Raw genomic sequence first — 19,714 nt, forward strand, 5'->3', positions numbered from 1 at the left:
AAAGAAATGCTACCTTTGTCATATATTAAATGGCAGTATGCTTTTGGAATTATTTCTTGATTTTTGTAATGGATCAATTTGTTTATGGATGAAACAGTAACCTAATTTTTTTTTTCTGAACTGGGGATTGAACTCAGGCCTTGTACTTGCCAGGGAAGCATTTATTCCACTGAGCCATCTCCCCAGCCCCTCAGCAGTAACATAATTTAAGTATCCAAGTTTTAACAATATATTATATTTGATGTTGTTAATTCTTGCTTGTTGCTCTTTGTTTTTAAAGCTTTCTTTTTTAGTTAATTACTTTTCCATATAGATTTATGATCACTTCATCTTATTTCATAAAATTCACTGTCAATGTATTTTCTTACTGGACTCATATTAAAATAATGAATTATCTCAGAAAGAAAAAAAAAAGCAAAATACACTCTGGATTCAAACACAAAGAGACACTGGAATAATACTAAGTATTCTTAGTTTTTCTAATAAAATTTTAAATAAGATATATCAAATATTTAATTACATTACCTGTCATAGTAGTAAACCTTTAGACATAACTGTACCCATAACCAATGAATATTATACAGAAAGAGGCAATAAGTATAATATACAAAAATATATATCATACTACATATTGAAAAATACTATGAACAAGCATAATCAGGAAAAGAAGCTATAAATGATGGGGAGGGGCAGGCTATAATTTTAAATTATTTGGCCAGAGAGAAGCCCATAGAAAAAGTAACATCTGAGTAAAGATTGGGAAGCTGAGAGAAGAAGCCATATAAATATATAGAGGCACAGTATTTCAGGTAGAAGGAGCAATATGAGCTGCAGCTCTGAGAGAAAATGTGTCTGTAAGAAACAACTAAGCAAACAGTGTGTGTGCAAGAGAAAGCCAGACAGAGGCTATGAGACGGAATCACAGAGGTGACAATGGATCAGGGTTAGATCCCTGGTACCACATGCCACCCTGGCATGCTGAGCCCTTGACCAAGTCCCAGCATGGTAGCACATGCCCGTAATGACTCTGTCTGTAATGACAGGGTCTGGAAAGTCTTTGTAATGACTCTGCCTTGCACTTACTCTTAGTGAGGTGAGAAGCCATCAGTTGGTTGGGATCACAGAAATGAACCTATATGTTTATGGTGGAATTATTTAGACTACCAAGGTACCGGTCACCCTTGAGTCAGAGATGGAATACGAAGTTGTGTGCAGTTCAACTATAAGCTTTTTGCTTTTTTCAGTAAGTGAGAGGTGATGGTGGCTTGATAAAGGTTGGTAGCAGTGAATATTTCGAGAAGCTTGTGGATTCTTGATTCTGCTGTCTATTGTGTAGCCAAGCAAGCGTTTGCATGCCTTATCTCCTTTATGCTCTATGCTAAGTTGTGGTTATTATCTCATTTCCTATAGGAGGAAAACAAACCAAACGTGTCTGGTAAGACCAAATAACTTGTCAAAAAAAGAAAAGAAGAAAGAAAGAAAGAAAGAAAGAAAGAAAGAAAGAAAGAAAGAAAGAAAGAAAGAAAGAAAGAAAGAAAGAAAAGACTTAAGTAACTTGTCCAAAACTCAGAGTTGGGTTTCATTATGATCTGTTTCTGATTAGAGCCCAAGCTCTAAACGAACAATCTGATTTCTCATATAACTATACGGGTAGAGAGAACCTTCTGAATGGATGAATCCCTCCAAGAGAAAGTGAGGAATGCACAGGATTTTCTATGTGTAAGACAATGGCTGCTATGGAGCTGACAGTTAAGAAAACAGGAAGAGAAAGAGGAGAAACCAGAGAGTATTAGCAATTCTAGAAGTCCTTGAGAAATGAGCTTTGGTTATATTTCAGAGAAGATGGGGATTTAATATGAAAATAGGAGAAAAAAATATAATTCAAGATGATTCTGGCCATTAGGTACAGGATGAGTTAGAGACATCAGAGATCTAGCACATAGAGCTGCTAGAAAGTAGTAATTCATATGTGAGAAATAGATTTGGTAATTCCTTAATTAATGAGAGTTGGTAATTGCCCTTTATAAATATATTTAGTAACTCCATTGCAAGATTTGTGTTACGTTGTTATGACGATTCCTCTTGACGTACATTAAGTGTTAGGTTGATTCTGGTTAGTGATTGTGAAATAGTTCTTCTATTTTTTGATTTAATTAAATAATTATCAACCCAATGGCTAGATATGTTTTATAAGAACAGATATATGCAGATTCAAAAGAATTAAAACTCAAAAAACATGTTTATGGATAGAAAAAGATAGATATAGTTGTATAGGTAAATATTTATCTCTATAATGGAAATAACTTATATCCTAGTCATAAACTTTTTGAAAGTTATAAATTCATAATTATAAATTCCATAATTTTAAGGCAGTTAAAAAGGAATAGTTTGGGCTGGTGAGATATCTCAGCAGACTAAGCACCTGCTTAGGCAAGCACAGAGACCAGGGTTCAGTCTCTGGTACCACATACCACACAGGCCCAACTGCTGGACACACTGAGCCAGCAACCAAGTCTGGGAGTGGTGGGCATGCCTGTAATTCCAGTGCTGGGGAAGCTAAAAACAGGAGGACTGCTATGAGTCCAAGTTCCATAGTGAGACCCTGTACCAAATACATAAAAAAGAATAATATTTTAACTTATTAAGCACTTACTAATATATGTGGTTTCATATAGGTGAATTTATGTTATATCCTTTAAAATTCATAGAATTCTAAATCTAACCTTATGATTCTGCATTGAGAGAAACCTATTATTTCACCAATCCAATTTTATATTGAAGGAAAAGCACCGAAATCAATAGGGCCAGTTAGAAGCATCCTATGTTAAAGGTCAAAGAAAGAGTGATATACTTCTGCAATACATACTTTAACTCCAAGGCTTTCTCAGTTAAAAAGCTGATATTAACATATGACAGGCTGGAGATTAAAACTCACAACATGAAAAGTGACTAGGAAGTAGAAACTATATGAATCAATGTCTCTTTTCTTCCTTTAAATTCTTTCTCCCTCCCAATAGTTTACTCTTCTGTCTTATATTCCCTTTCTGTTGGACAGCTAACTAAAACCTCAGAATGTAGCACAATTAAGACCAGCTTTAGTGACCAAGTAACTTTACTTGATAAAGATAATACGACACAGAGGGTTTAAAGATATCAACACACCTAAACAGTGGCAAAAATACTAAAAAATGATCCAAAGTTCATTGTACTTAGCCCAGGTATATAACTACATTAAAAATTAATATGCTGCCCGTAACTCATATCTTTTCCAATTCTAAACTTAAGAGCTCTCAACCTCAGGTGTCCCATATAAAAGATGATTACATATTCCAAGTACTTCAAAAATATACATAATAGAAGCCTGAGGATGCTACTGTATTCATGTATGCTGTGGCAGGTACTGTGCGGCTTCAGATACTTATTGCTATGTATAAGTGTCAAGACACTGAGGCCAGCTATTTTTCAAGACTGCCTATGTTATAGGGTAATAATATCATTAAGCTTCTCTTCTGAAAGGTTAACAACCTTAGTTTGCAGGCCAAAAATTAGAGAAAAAGAAGGGCTGCAAGGACAGCCAACATTTTGGCCCTAGCCTTTCAAGGTCAGTGAGGACTTAGCACATAAGTGAACCTGTACTATAATAGCCTGTAACTCAGTGGTGTCCCAAGTTTTCTGATCAATGAGATTATGGGGCCACTGCGGAAAGTGATTGATGTTGTAGAGTCGCATGGAGAGAAAACATTCTCTCAGGCTTTCACAGAGAGCAAATTGGTCAAGCAATGGCCGTGACTCATCCACATGACTGACACTGACAAAGGATCTACAAACTGCTGTACAGGGTTTCCGGGTAAGCCCAGAGGGGATTTGACTGAACTTGTCAGATACAAAAGTTACCTTTCTTGTTATATAGGTCTTGCTTTATCTTGGTCTAAACCATCCAGCAGAAAGGTATAAAAACAAGGTATAAAAAGTAAACCCATATGAATATGCTGAGCTGTAAAAGGCTCAAGTCAACAACTTCTGACATTGCCAGTCCTATGGATAACCCACTACTACTATGAACTACTAGTCTATATTGGATTATTTTGCTGAATTCATGCACCTACAAAAAATGACAATGGAATATCTATCTCTGACAAAACTAAACAAAAAAGGGATACAAATAAAGGACCATTTTGTATCTGTATATACAAAATAGTTAAGATAGATATAGAGCTACTTTTCAATTCAATGAGAAGAAAGATTTGTACTAATAGCGTTTAGACAAGATGTCATGTCTGCATCTTGTACTATGAATAACCACTATGAAGACAATTGTATGTAATGAATTAATTATTGAAACTGCCCTACTAATCAGTTTGAAAACTGTCTCATTGCTATTTGTTTCTCAATAAAATTAATAATAAAAATAAAGAAAAAGAACATTAAGAAGTTTTTTAAAACTTACCAGTTTATATATTCTACAGCAATGGAAGAATGGGGAAAACAAGCATTCAACAGTCTTAGACCATCCACGCAAGAAGGCCTGCATTTAGTAGAGGAATTAGGGAAGAAAAGTCTTTCTTCCTACTTTATTTTCCTACTTCTTTTCATTTTAAACTGGATAAAAAGTGAGCCTGGATATGTCTGTTCTATCATATTTCATAATTTTAAGCTCAGGGCTCATGATTTGGTGCTCAGTAATCATCTGTTAATTGACTCATTGGTTATGGGGCTATTTTCTTCTTCCTAAGTTTCTCTCTCTCTCTCTCTCTCTCTCTCTCTCTCTCTCTCTCTCTCTCTCTCTGTATTTCTCCTTCCTCCTCTCCCCACTCTCTCTGTCTCTTTTCACCCAATAAGACATTCACTGAACACCCACAATCTTCCAAGCCCTTGGTGGACATGATGAAGGAATAAATAACAGTCTCTGCCTTCAAAGAATTCTAAGTCCAGAGAAAGACATGGATATGTAATCAAACTCTTTGATAACATGTAAGTTACCTTCAAAGAGCTGTTTACCTTTAAAGTGGCATTTGCTTTACTTAGAACCACACCATCTTACTTTGCCACAAAAGATCTCAGAAGCTTTAAAAAAAAATGCAGCTGTTAGGAGTGATTAACATAGTGGCTAGACATGGTGTATGAGAACGGATGTAGGTGGCTTTGTAAGGGCCATGTGGTTATGTGGGACACGCATGTTGAACAGACTCTGCAGATACTTTGCCCAAAACTTCCTTTTGCAGCATACAGATGTAAATGGGCCTTGCGTGGAAGTCTTTGCTTCCGGAATAAGAAGACTGACTAACCAGTGAAGCTCTGAATTACTCATTTCAGCAATTAGTTTGCCTTTCTTGAAGCAACATGCAGAATATGTACAAAATATAGCAAAAAAAGCATAGGTCAACCACACAAACTAGGACATTTCTGTTGGCTAAATTGGGGATTCTACCTGATAAAATTTCAAATAGTAAGTTGAAAGAGGCTCAGCTGAAGTAACAGAATCTCTCAGAATAGAATCAGAGATCCAGTTTACAGAGGGCAAACGATTCAGAATTTTTGTTTAGATTAAACTTGTGAAGTAACTCCAGATGGAATTATACTGTGAATATAACCAGTACTTGCATAGCACTTGTTTTAGATGCTTTGGAGACATAAAGATAAAGCAAATATGCTTTTGATCCTCAGATAATTTTCAGTCTTACTGAGGAAGTTGCTCAATTAGAACAAAGCCCATGATGCAGCTCCCAGGGACGTATACTGATAATCATGTACGTGTGTAATCCAGATAACAGTAACTCTGAGGTAGAGTGATACAAAAAAAAAACCTGCTTGATGTGAGCCTTGGAGAAAGATGAAACAGGAAAATGAGGGGTGTACAGTGGAGAAAAAAAGAGTGGAACAAGGGTATAGGTTAGACAAGTTTTAGGGATTTTAGGAAACAGAATAGACTCATGTGGCTATAGCAGAGTACCCTGGGGGAATATTATGGCATTAAGAGATGGTGTTGGGAATGCAGGTTGAAGTCGGACTAGCAGCAACATAAATGTGAACACAGAGTTCAGATTTCATCCAAGTGATAATGCAGAGCCACTGGATAGTTTTCATCAGCAGAGAGTCATGGTAAACATGCAGGTTATGCACAATAAAAGACTACAACTCACAATTAGGACAGGGGACACTGGGAGAAATAGGAGAGCTCCATTAGGCTATTATCTTAGCATTCTTTAAATAGATATATTTTTGAATACTGCTATGGTATGGATTTTTTATGTATTTGGTTGTTGTAGGGTCTCACTATGCAGCTCTGACTCATGGTGATCCTCCTGCTTTCAGCCTCCCCAGTGCTGGGATTGCAGGTGTGCATTGTCCCTGTGCTTGCCTAAGCTTGCCTAAGCAGGTGCTTTAGTCTGCTCAGCTAACTTGCCAGCCCCCAGTTTGGAGTGTTGAAAGGGGGACAATATAATAAAGGACACATATTTTATAAGATTATTTATAATAGTCAGTCACCCAAATAATCATATATAAAGAATGTGGGAAATCTGTCCACAAACCAAAGACTAAAGAATCCAGCTAAGAGCTAGGTCTCATAAAAATGTCCTGCATGAGTCCAGCTTAAGTCCTACAGCCCAAAATAGTGCCTCTCACAAGTCCAACTGGAGGCCTACAGCCCATAGCAATATCTCATGCAGGCCTGTTTCACAGATCTGTGCTGGGAAGGTGCAAAGGTGGAAGCTAGAATGTGTATACCAGAGAGATGAAGAATCTGTACTAGCAGGCTGAGGGATCTGCACTGGAAGCAGGAAGTGACCCTCTAAGCAAGAACCGGAGCTACCCAGAAAAGTTCCACAGCCATCCTGAGCAACAGTGAGTCCCAAGTTCCTCCTCTGACAAGAACAACCAAATTCATCAGAAAAGCCAGTATGACAAGGCCCTCCAGCAAAATAGCCCAAGAGAACCAGCATCTCCCTACCTGCTTCCCGACAGCTTCTCCAAACAGCTTCCCTAACAGCCTTGGTACAGCTTCTCTAGTTTTGCCTCCTATGCTGCTGACACTCATCCTCAGGTGGGCCTCCCGAACCCAGTATTACACTAGTTCAGTTCAGCTGGGTGTAACAAGCTGACTACCAGCTGGCAATACACCACAAATAGGTTGTTTGGTTTTTATTTAGTAAAGGTTTAAGAAACCATCAATTAATATACAATATGTTCTGCAAAATGTTCTAATAGTATATGTTAAAATAAATTATGTTAAATTATATTTATTAGTTAAGATAGATATTTATTATAGATTTATTTGGAACTATCTGTTTTTCAAATTAGAAACTGTTTCTCAGTTTTCAGAACTCTATTTTCCTTTTAAATCCACTTGCAATTTCTCATAACTAAAATTGTTGGCATGAGTTTGAAAATGTACATATTTACATTTCTCTCAGTAAATATTTCTGTCTCCCATACTACTCAATTTCAGGACTTTAACACACTAAGTTGTCATCGTACCCACAGCCCAAGCATGGCTACCAGTCTACTGGCTTCAGGTTGGTGATGTGGCTTTTCGTGCACTGAAAATTTCAACATGCTGCCACCAAATATTAAACCTAAACCAAGGTCAAGGAAAATAAGGATGCATGTGTTAATCTTTATTCTTTGGTATTGACTCTTTTGTCTGGAATAAGACCAAGCTTGATCTTGCCAACTTTAGTAGTTGGAAACTGAGAGAACTAACACTTCATTTTGATTTATTATGTAGCTATTATGATGTCACAGAGATAAGTAAGCCATGCAGCTGTTCGCCTGCTCATCTCTTAACCTGAATATGACTAGAGCCAAACTTTACTCCTTAAAAGTTCAATTTAGTTGACTCTATTTTACAGTTCTGGGATTGCTGACACACTTAGAAACTAGGTTAGGCAATGCACTGTAGTTTATATTTTCCTGGTCACTGTCTATATGGCTAAGAAGATTAAGGTCCAGTATAAGGTTGTCTTGCTTTCTCTGACCTGGTCCTGAATTTATTAAGTTGCTTGCAGATTTAGTAAGTTGTTTATAGATTACTTCTTCAGTTTTTATCCTTATATATTTAAAAAACTGTAAGGCCACAGAATAGTCTTTCTTGTATTCTATATTAAAACACATGACTGTCAGATGATCCACGGTACACTTATTAGACTGCAATGTTGTTTAACACTGAACCATCTGAATAAAAATGAAATCCATAAGTAATACAGTACTCTGCTTTATAGCATTGCTCTGAAACTATTTTAAACAAAATTAAGTCTAGTTTAGTAAGGGTCAGCCAAACAGCTCAGCGAACTAAAGCACCTGCTTAGGCAGAGGGCAGCGGCTGGGGTTCCATCCATGGCATGCTGTGCTGGTCCTGCCCCTAGGGCACACTGAGATGGTTATTGAGACTGGGCGTGATGGGACATGCCTCTAATCCCAGCGTTTTGGAGGCTGAAAGCAGGAGAATCACTATGCGTCTGATCTACGTAGTGAGACCTTGTAGACCCTGTAGTCCCTGTCCTAAATACATACAAAAACTAGTTTAGCAAATGAAAAGATCCTGCAAAATGTTCCCATTTTGAATGCCTATGATCAAGCAAAACTTTTTGCTAAAAATAAACTTTATAAAACAAAGCTGAGCAGAAAGATATACATAAGCTTCTTAAATTAAATATTTTAAAGAATTCTTATTTAAGGCCACAAAACATACAATTATTATCATAATTAGAAATTTTAATTCTGAGAATGTTTCACAAATAATCCATAAAATTATCCTAAGTTTCAAAGTTGACCAAGTACACATATTACATGCGTAGAACATTGTGATAAACAAGCAGCAATTCTGCCCGAATAGTGTTCTACCGAGTGTGGCGAATAAACTGGTGGTTTTGTTCACACACACCAGAGATGAATATGAGGAAACCCACACAGCCACTGAAAGTGTAGGCCTGCCACCAGTCTTAGGTGAGAGTCCATGGGAACCTCTTTCTACTCAGGTTAAAAGGTGAACTAGCCAGACAGCTCCTGGGCTGCTTACCTCTGTGGCATTCTAATATCTATGTAACACATTCAAATGAAATACCAGGCTACTTTGTTCTGTATGCTAATAGATATTTCATTTTCTTTGGAGTATATCCTTGTTATTGAACTTTTCAATTGAACAATTAAATTCTGTGTACACAGTTCTAAGTACGTAGGAGAAAGAAGACTATAAAGGAGTCTAAAAGGAGCCTTCCTCAACTGCAGTGTTTAAAAAGTTGATGTGAACAGCTGTATGAGCAGTACAGAAGTACAATATTAAGAAAAATGTGCACTTCATGGATTTTTATAAAACATAGCTCCAAACGTGTGATTTGTGAGATACCTATCACAAGCTCCTTCCCTAATTCCGTTACAACAGACAAACCTGCTACTACAGATTTCCTTCCTTGTTTATATAACGGACTATACAAGAATGCATGTGAATTTGCATGGAAATGATGCACGAATACTAGCACTTCTTATCGGTGACACATGGAAATGAGACCGTCTACCAGATACCATCACTGTGTGTTAAAGATAGTGTCCACTTAGCCAACAGAGTAACCAAGTAAAACTTCAAAATACACCATAGATTTCATAATTAAAGCTAGTTTCCACCCATATGAACATATAATTTTCTAAGTGAGCCATCCATTGTTTTATTTATTAAATGTTTACCAAAACTTATAAAATACTAAGAATAGTAACAGTATCACTATTAGCATCAGTCACTAAATGCACATTGGTGATCAAATGGACAAAATCCCTGACTAAAGGGAAAAACTAAAAGGACAAAAATTTAAGTGGGCCATATGTATGTGCATATATGTGTGTGTATTAGAATACATATGTACCAAATGAGCAACTGTAAAAGGAGCTGCAAAAATGGCTAAGTGGGGAGGGTCTACTTAAAAGCCTTAGTGAAGTCAAGTAGAGTCTCTGAGAAGTGACATTAAAGATGAAAGCTGAAGGACTGGACAGAATAATCAAGCAAATAGAGGTGAGGTAGAGAGGATTAACTAAGTGAATAACTATCATAGTTCAGGGTTTCGCAAGGGAAACAATACAATACAGTATACATATTTGATAAGATTACTTTATAATGAAAGACTAAAGAGCCATATACCAAGAATTCAGAAAATCTGTACACACACTAAAGACCCAAGACTCCAGCTAAGGGCCTGGACCCTACGGTGATGCCCTGCATGAGTGCAGCTCAAGACCTAGAGCTCATAATAATGTCCCATGCAGGCCTGTTTCATGAATCTGCATTGGGAAGGTCCAAAGGCCAGCAATGGAAGCTAGAAAGTGTGTACCAGCAGGATAAAGCATCTGTGCTAGCAGGCTGAGAGGTCTCCACTGGAACGAGGAAGTGACACTCAAAGAACCAGAGCTCCACTGGAAAGTACCACAGCCATCCTCAGCAACAGCGAGGTCCTGCACTTCTTTGACATGACAATGAGAACAGCTGAGTTTCTCAGGAATGCCAGCATACAAGTTCCTCCAAGAGAATCAGCAGCTCCCTACAGGTTCCAAGAGCTTCTACCAGCTCCCAACAGCCTCATTTCTCCAGTTCTGCCTCTTATGCTGCTGGCAACAATCCTCAGGGGGCCTCCCACACCCAGCACTGTGACTGTTCAGTGACAACCACCAGTTGTCAATCCATCACGGTAACTTTTCACTGAGGAACATTTTGAACCTAATCATTTAATAATCAACAACATAATTAAGGGAGTCAGTGGTTATTACAGAAAATAAATTAAATAATCATCTCTAATTTTCTCTGCTCTTATCCTATGAACATCAGTCATCACTCAGTTGGCTTTTGGAAGCTTGAAAACAGCAAAGCAGTGAGTGCCAGCAACTCTGCTTCTCCAGAACGAAGTATATACCTTGGACAGGAACCAAAATGAGTGAAAACTGCCTGAGAACAAAGAAGAAGCTGACAAAGGAGGAGAAAATAGGATAAAGTGGGCCAGAAGAAATGTAGTAGCATGCTGCAGAGGCGAGACTGCAGCAGCCTGCTTACAGCAGCTGGGTAGCTACCAGCGGGGAGGCCAAGTGAAACTAACAATTGCTGTGTTCACAAAGAACTGGAGAGCTGCACGAGGACCAGGAAAGTCTTACTCAGTTAGAGACAGCAGGAAAAAAATGAGACAGTGACTCCTGAGCGACCCTCCACAGTCAGCAGGTGTACTGAGACAGTGCGGTACAAGAGCCCAAGGACAATCCCACGCAGCAGGAGCTGGTGAGATGCCACTGTAGCGAAAGGCTGCGTATTCATTCGAACCCAGCTCCAAAACAGCCCCTTGGCTGCTCACACTGTCGACGAGTTCCCAGAGAGAATGAGGGAAAGACAGGAGACTTCCAGCAGTCGGAAAGCAGATCTAGGGTTCCTGCTCAGAGGCAGCCCCAGAGTTGGGTCCTGGAGGCAGAAGGCAGTTTCGGCCTGAACTGCGCAGGATCAGAAGCTCACACTGGTACCCTCTCTCCCCTGCAGGCGGATCTCCGCCCTCAGCGTCCTGCTTGCAGCACGAACAACGGCACATCCTGGCCTGAGCTCTGCTCCTTAACCTGAGCCATGTGTCCAAAATAATACAGACTTTCTTTTTCTATTCTTTATTTGATTAATTATTTTATTTTATTTTTAATTTTTTTTTGTTTTTTAACTCATTGCCATTTTCCTCCTTCTGTACATTCTCCTCACATTTTTATTCCACTTTTATACTTTTTCTTTTATGACCATGTCCGCATGTGTGCTCAGCTTCACTTCTTTCTCTCTCCTCCCAACATAGTTTATAGCAGGTAAGAGAATTCTCCCGGGCCTATTTATATCCCTCCAACTTTTTTCTGTATCTCTTCATCTGACCCCTTTCTCTTGTGTTTTATTTATTTCCAATTTTAATTTTCTTTCTTATCCAATTTTTTAATCATCTCCCATAAACTTTTTCTAAATGCTTATATTATCATAGAATCTTTTCCTGTCCTCATTTCCCACTGCTAATTTTATATTCAGTTTTCTTTGCTATCCCTCTCTGAATATATAATATACCCTTAACATCAATAGGATTCTTGGTTCCCTGCTATTTCCTACTTCCAATACCACAGACTATAGGACTTAAAAAAAAAAAAAGAACAAAAAAATCCCTTTTTTCCCACTTTTTTCTTTTTCTTTGGAAGTTAATTAAAATGACTGTACAACTCTGTGCAATTTTCTGGGATATTACAAAACCAGTTCTAAGAGTAAAATTGTCACAACCAGTGCTCACATCAGGAAAAGATCAAGTTCAAAGAAATAGCCTCCTGAGAAATCTTATGATATTTGAGAAATAACAACAAATCAGCCCCAAACTAAAATTAAGAAAGGGAACTATAAAAATAAGAGTATAAAATCAAGACAAAAAACTATAAAATATATGAACAAATCAGAACTGGTTCTTTGAAAAATAAATAAAATAGATAAGTCCTTAGGCAGGGTTACCAAGAGAAAAAGATAAAATACTAATGCTAGAGCAATCCAAAATGTAAAAGGTAAAATCACAGCAGACACTAGCAATCCAGAAGACAGTAAGTACTTTGAAAAACTATATTCCAATACATTAGCAAATTCTGAAGTAATAGATTCCTAGACACATACAAGCTATCCAAACTAACCCAAGAAGACATAAATATGCTAATTAATCCAATAATAAGCAATGAAATTGGCTTAGTAATAGAGAACCTACTAACTAAAAAAAGTCTAGAACCTGATGGATCCACCACTTAGTTGTACAAAACATTTAAAGCTGTTATGTTACTGTTATGGTTTGTGTCTTGATAGCCCCCCTAAAGCCTCATGCAGTTGTAGAAGAGTGGGCTTTTTGGACCTGGCTGAATCTAAAGTTTGTGGTTGAGTCCTGGTCTATTACTAGGATTAAGAGCATGAATGCTATACTCACCCTATGGTATGCAGCCTGCATACAATAAAAGGGACAAAAAGACGTTTCTCCTCTCCTCACATCTTTTGTTGCTTTTGCTGTCTTTCTTTGCATGAACTGTTGTCCCTCTGTGCCACCTGGCCTGGGAGCTAGCTGATTACGGACTGAAACTTCTACAAACTGTTAGCTAACTAAATCTTTCTCCATTTAACTTTAGGTGTTGGGTATTGGGTCTCAGAAACAATAAAAGTAACTAAGACAATCACTGATACTCTTAAAGCAATTCAAAGAAATCAAAAGGGATAGCGTGCTCCCAGACACACTTACGGAAGCCAGTATTAACCTGATCCTGAAACACAATAAAGACCAAATCTTTTTAAATGAACATACATAATATTCTACCTAGAACTCTAAGAAATCTACCAAACCTCTTAGAATTAATAAGTTCAGCAAAGCAGCAGGATCCCAGATCAACACACAAAAATCATTAACATGTGTACACCAAAGAGAAATGGGGTGGGAAAAAATTATGAAAACAATACCATTTGCAGTCACTTTAAGAAAAATGAAGTATCTAGGAATTAACCTAAGCAAGGAAGTGAAAGAATTCTAAAAAAAAAAAAAAAAAAAAAAATAACACTACAATATTCTAAAGAAGGAGACTGAAGAAAATAGGAAATTGTCTCTAGCTCCTGAATAGGCAGAACTAAGACTGTCAAAATGCCCATACTTCCAAAACTGTTGTAAAGATTCAATGCAGTCCAGATCAAAATACTAAGGGGGCTGGGGAGATAGCTCAGCATTATAAGCCCCTGCCTGGGAAGCACAAGATCTCAAGTTCAATCCCTGATACTGAAAGAAAAAGGAAAATAAAAGCTTAAGAGTATACCGTAGAGAAAATAATCCTAAAATTCACATGGAGCCAGCAAAGACCCAGAAAAAACAAAAGCAAGTTTAGGAATAAGGGCAAGCAGGGGGCACACCCATACCTGACCTTAAGCTATACTACAAAGCAGCAGTAATAAAAAATGGCACAGTACTGGAATGAAAACAGTAATGTGGGTCACTGGAACAGAACGGAGGACACAGAAACCTCCCCAGACATATTCAACTGTTTTATCTTTTGCAAAGGGGCCAAAAGCATATGCTGAAAGAATAACAGCCTATTCTACAGGATTGTTGGGAAAACAGGTTACTGTTTGCAGAAGAATGAAACTGGACCACTATCTCTCATCATATATTAAATTAAAATCAAAATGCATCAAAGGTCTAAAGGTTAAAAAATAAACATTAAACTTTCTGGAAGACAAAATACATAAAATATTTGAAGGCATCTGTCTCAGTCACTGTTTCCTCATTGTTGGGGCAAAATACCCGACACCCAAGCTTGAGGAAGCAAAGCTTTATTTAGCTCACAGTTTGTGGAGGTTTCAGTCCATACTTGGGTGATTCCAAGGCAGAGTGGCACCTGGCAGAGGACATGTTTTCTGCTGTTCATGGCAGCAGAAAACAGCAAAGAGCAAAGGGAGGAGCAGAGGCTGGAGCAGCTAAAAAGTCTCTCTCCCTTCTCTACCTTGTATGCAGGCTATCTGTTCTGGGCTGTGTGTAGCACCCACATCCATAATCCCAGACTTGGATCATGAATTAGTCACAAACTCTAGAAGCCCACCCAATGACTGCATGAGGCTTTGTGGGGACACCTAGGCACAAGCCATAACAACATCACTATAGGGAAAGATTTTCTAAACAAAATCTCAGTCACATAAGAGATAACACCAAGAAGCAAGTGATGGGATTATATTACCCTAAAAATGTTCTCTGAAGTGAAAGAGTCAATCAGTAGAATGATGAGACAAACTAAAGAATGGGACAGAGATGTGTCAGCTATTTCTTAGACATAAAACAAATATCTAGAATATACAAAGAACTCAGAAACTTAAATCACCTTAAATTAAAGATCCATTCCAGGACTGGCCAAATATCTCAGTGGCTTAAAGTGCCTGCAAGCAGGCACAGGGGCCAGGGGCTCAATCCCTGGGCCCGCCGTGCCAGCCCTGCCCCTGGGCCAGGCTGAGACAGCATTTGAGACTGGGCATGGTGGCAATTGAGACTAGGTGTGGTGGTACATGCCTACAATGCCAGCTCTTGGAAGGCTGTAAACAGGAGAATTACTACGAGTCCAATCTAGTAGTGAGACCCTGAATACCCTGTAGACCCTTTCCTAAAAAATACAAAAAAAAAAAAAAAAGATCCATATAGAAATGGGCAAGAGAAATGCAGAGACAATTCAGAAAGGAAGAAATAAAAGTCACCAAATATATGAAAAAAGTTCAACGTCTCTGGGTATTAGAAAAATACAAATTAAAACAATGCTAAGATTCCATCTTATTCTCAAAAGAAAGGCAATCATTAGGAATTCAGATAACAACACATGCTGGCACAGTGGTGGTGAAATAGGAACCCTCCTGTATTGTTAGTGGGAATGTTAACTAGTCTAGCCATTATTGAAATCAGTATGGACATTTTTCAGAGAACTGAAATTAGAAATTCCATATAATCCAGCAATCTCCTTGCTGGGTTTCTTCTTCATAGTATAGCAATGTTTATAGCAGTACAATTCATAAGGGCTAAATCCTGGAATAGCCTGTACAATAATCAATAGAGGCCTGCATAAAACAATGTGAGGGCCAGGGATATAGCTCACTGGCATAAGCACCTGCCTAGAAAGTACAAGTAGAGTACAAAAGGACTGAAAGCTATATAAATTGCAAATGTGTGCTAATAAAAAACTTTTTTAAAAAAGAATTTTGATTTGCTACAGACTGTAGTATTTTTCAAAATATAGTCACAATCCTCGGAGATGTCATTTGGAAAATAATACTACTAACCTGGGACCACATCCTAGAATTTCAGTCTTGACAAGAGTTCCTGGAATATGCTTTGTAACAAGCAGATGAGGTCATTTGACGTGATCAATTATGCAAGCCTAATCTTATAACCTGAGCAACTAATTTGAAGGTAATATACAATATATTAACCATTGTTGATCTTCTATTATATTGTTTTTAAATTCTATTTTTTGTCTTTAAATTGTCTTAAAAATATGAAAAATGCTGGATTAGCACTAAGCTATGTATTACATGAAGTATAACCTGAGTTCATGTTTACTAATGTAGAACTCACAATACAGTCTAAGTAATAAGAGATAGATGGCAGAGAGAGAAAGAGAGACAGATAGATAGACAGACAGACAGACAAGTTGGATCTAAAATTAACACACTCTTTCCAAAACAGACAGATGTAGCACAGAAAGGGCTGAGAAGCTCAAGTACTGAAGATTAAGGGAAACACCTCATTTTGAGCATGGTATCTCCTGTAAATTGAAGTGAGGACAGAATCCTGTGCATTCTGTGAGACTTATAAAAGAACCTCAGTCAGAACACTTAGCTCTGACAAACACTTAGCTCTGATACACAGTGACATTTTAGAAGCCATAATCAGGGACATATTGATGCAGCAGATTCTTCCGACATGTTAAGCCACAGAGGCCTGGGAAAGCTGGCTAGAGAGGGTGCAAAGCACAGATGTGTGAAGCACAGGAATGCCCGGACAGCATTTCAACCACCTCGGAAAACTGATCCAGGAAAGGTGATATGAGCGATTGTAAGCTCATAATTGAGAAGCTCTGCTCTTTTTCTCTCTTTCTTCAGGCCAAATGTAAATAAGCTTTCATTTACAAGAACTGCCTCCTCCTGAAACAGTTCTAGCTTTGGAAGGGAAATATGCCACTACTTGCACCAGAAAGGCTTTGATTTAGGATGAAACAGCATACACACTTAAGTGTCATTCTCAATCTGTTTCCCAAATTGATGCAAATATCGAGAAACTTTGCTAAATATTTTTTATGCCTAATTTTTTATTCTTGTCTTAATCTAGGGTTGAACTAGATTTGGCTTGAAGTGAATTTTATGATTCAGCCTCATAAAGGTAAAATACAAAGTGTTCAAAACATCACCTGAGTTAATTAAAGAAAAATGATCAATATACTTTTCTAGAAGAAGTCCGAGGGCTGCAGAGATAGCTCAGCAGTCTAAGTGCCTGCCTGGCAAGCACAAGGACATGAGTTCAATCCCCAGTACCACATGCTGTGCCAGTCCCAAAACTGGGCATGGTGGTACATACCTGTAATTCCAGTGCTGGGGAGGCTGAGACAGGAGGGTCCTTATGAGTCCAAGCTGTGTTGCAAGACTCTGTATCGAAGGAATAAAAACAATAAAACAAGAAGTTCAAAAAGAACTTACTATTTTTATCATATACTGAAAAATAAATTTATTTTTCAAAAATGTCAGAGAAGAAAATAATAGATATTTGTGCTTTACCTTCATTTCCCTGAGAATTCCCAAATAGAAACAAAATATGAAGTATAAACTCTAAAATTCATATAGAAGTTTCACCAGTTACCAATAAATATATAGGATTTTCCAATTTCCTCCATTCTCAGTCAGCTGATGGTGAAAGTACGCTGGTAAAAAATGTGATTCCCCTCACATCACCTCATTTACCTGCTTCCCTTTCTAAAGATGCTTCCTTCTTCTATATTTTAAGAACTATAATGTTTAATTTTCCCACTGAGTAATCAGTGATTACATAGGCAGGCTGGTAACTTAAATACAGAAAGGAGGGCAAATGAACTTTCCTATGGAAATATTATTTACATCACTAATTAACCTAGAATAGTTTTGATATAATCAGACACCAGTCTATTTCTACCTAAAAAATTGATATTTCTAAAGTGTTAAGGCCCCAAACAATATACACAAATTGTAACAACATTGGAAAGTGGATATATTAAGAACAGTTGAAGTACAACATTATTAGGAAAAGATAAATTAAATTTTATTTTCAAAATCTGATCTATAGTTTTCTTTCTTTCTTTCTTTCTTTCTTTCTTTCTTTTTTTTTTTTTTTTGGTGGAACTGGGGATTGAATTCAGCCCCTTGCACTAGCCAGGGAAGTGCTTATTCTACTGAGCCATCTCCTTGGCCCCTGACCTACAATTTCTAACACATATATTATAAAGAAAATTGTATTGTGTTTGGCAATGTAACATTGCGTGAACAGTCTAAATTCTGAATTGTAAGCAGTCATGAAAATGAAGCCCTATAAATAGTTAGAAAAATAATATAGTGTGTGGAAAAGATTAATTACTGCAACTTAGATCATAAGATTTTGACTACCGAGAAAGACATTAAGTCTTAGCAGACAATGGTGAATGAAGATGAAGGAAGAACATGATTTATTAGAAACACAAACAGGTTACCATGTCTTACTAGTGATTTTTCTATGGACTTTATGTTTCAAATTCTGGGGACTAATTATAATTCCTTCTCTTTCTTAATTTGTCAGCTTCAGTTAACTTATTATGAAAGCAAAGGAATAACAATTCTCTCTTTAAGAAAATATGTACTTCCTTCATTTGGTTCCAGAAATCTCCCTCACCAGCCCCTGACTTGCTGTCTCCCAGTTCTTCTCTGGTTACTCCATTTCTTCCCTACCTCTCAGTATGGAAGTTTGTTTCTCCTTTATCCTTACCCATGGGTATTTCCAGTCTCGTATACATTTGGATATCTTCAAAGTTTATATCTTTAGCCCTCGTCTGTTTTATCCTTCTATCAAACTCTATTCAGTATCTTCCCTGGGATACTTCATAGGCTTTCCAAGGTAACATTTCTTAAGCTGAGTGCTCAATCCCCTATTCAAACCAACTTTTTTCTCAGTCTTCACCCTATCAATTAGTGTCAGCTTTATGTTCCTGTTCTTTATCTAAAAATCATCTTTCATAACTCTTTTCCTCACATCCTCTGTCAACTCCTTTAGCAATTCATAGTGACTCTTCGCCTATCATGGTTTAGATCTAGAACACTGTCTAAAGTTCTCATGGCTTCAGAAGTAGAGCTTGTGAAAGGAAATTGGTCTATAGGATGCTCTACTGCTCAGTAATCCATTGACAAATGCCTAGCAAAATGTGCTGGTGGGAGGAGGGGCCTAGTGGGAAGGGGCATGTCACATGAGGGCTGTGCCCTTGGAAGAGTATATCTCTCTCCCTCATGCCCCTTTCTATTTCTGCTTCTTAGCTACCTGATGTGACCTTTCTACCATATTATTTCTGACTTGGAGCCAGTTACCCTTCATGAACTGAAACCATAAACTAAAATAAACCTCTCCTTCTTTAAGTTGCACGTGTTGGGTATTTCTCTCCAGAAATGTGAAAGTGACTAACACAATACCCACATTTTATTGTGAATCTGACTACTTATTACTACTTCATTTTGTCTAACATGCTAGAATTCATCCAACCACAATCAGCTTTCCCCTGTATATTAACAGCTTGATATCTGATCTATCTCTATTTTCATACTACTCTCTTCCACATCCATTATCCAGTGAAATGAAATTTTTCAAATATAAATTCAAAGCTATTGCTTTTCTATTTGGGAAATGGTAGTTTCCCATATCACTCAGAATATTACTCCAACATTTTAGTTCATCCACAAGATCTTCCATCAAATGACTCTAGCAATAACCAGCATATTAACCCTACCATTCTTTTTCATTGCCATTCATTATTTCTTCATCTCCTGACACAGGGCCTTTAGACATGCTACTCTTTCTGTACCGTGCACTTCTCTAATATGACATATCCTTGTATTTTAATTTCTTTCAGATCAGGTCTCTATTCAAATTTGACTCATTCTGAGAGACTATCCTGAAAATTCTTCCTTTATGCTCCAACATTA

Source organism: Octodon degus, unplaced genomic scaffold (assembly GCF_000260255.1).
Source record: "Octodon degus isolate 3935 unplaced genomic scaffold, OctDeg1.0 scaffold00009, whole genome shotgun sequence".
NCBI classification, from domain to species: Eukaryota; Metazoa; Chordata; class Mammalia; order Rodentia; family Octodontidae; genus Octodon; species Octodon degus.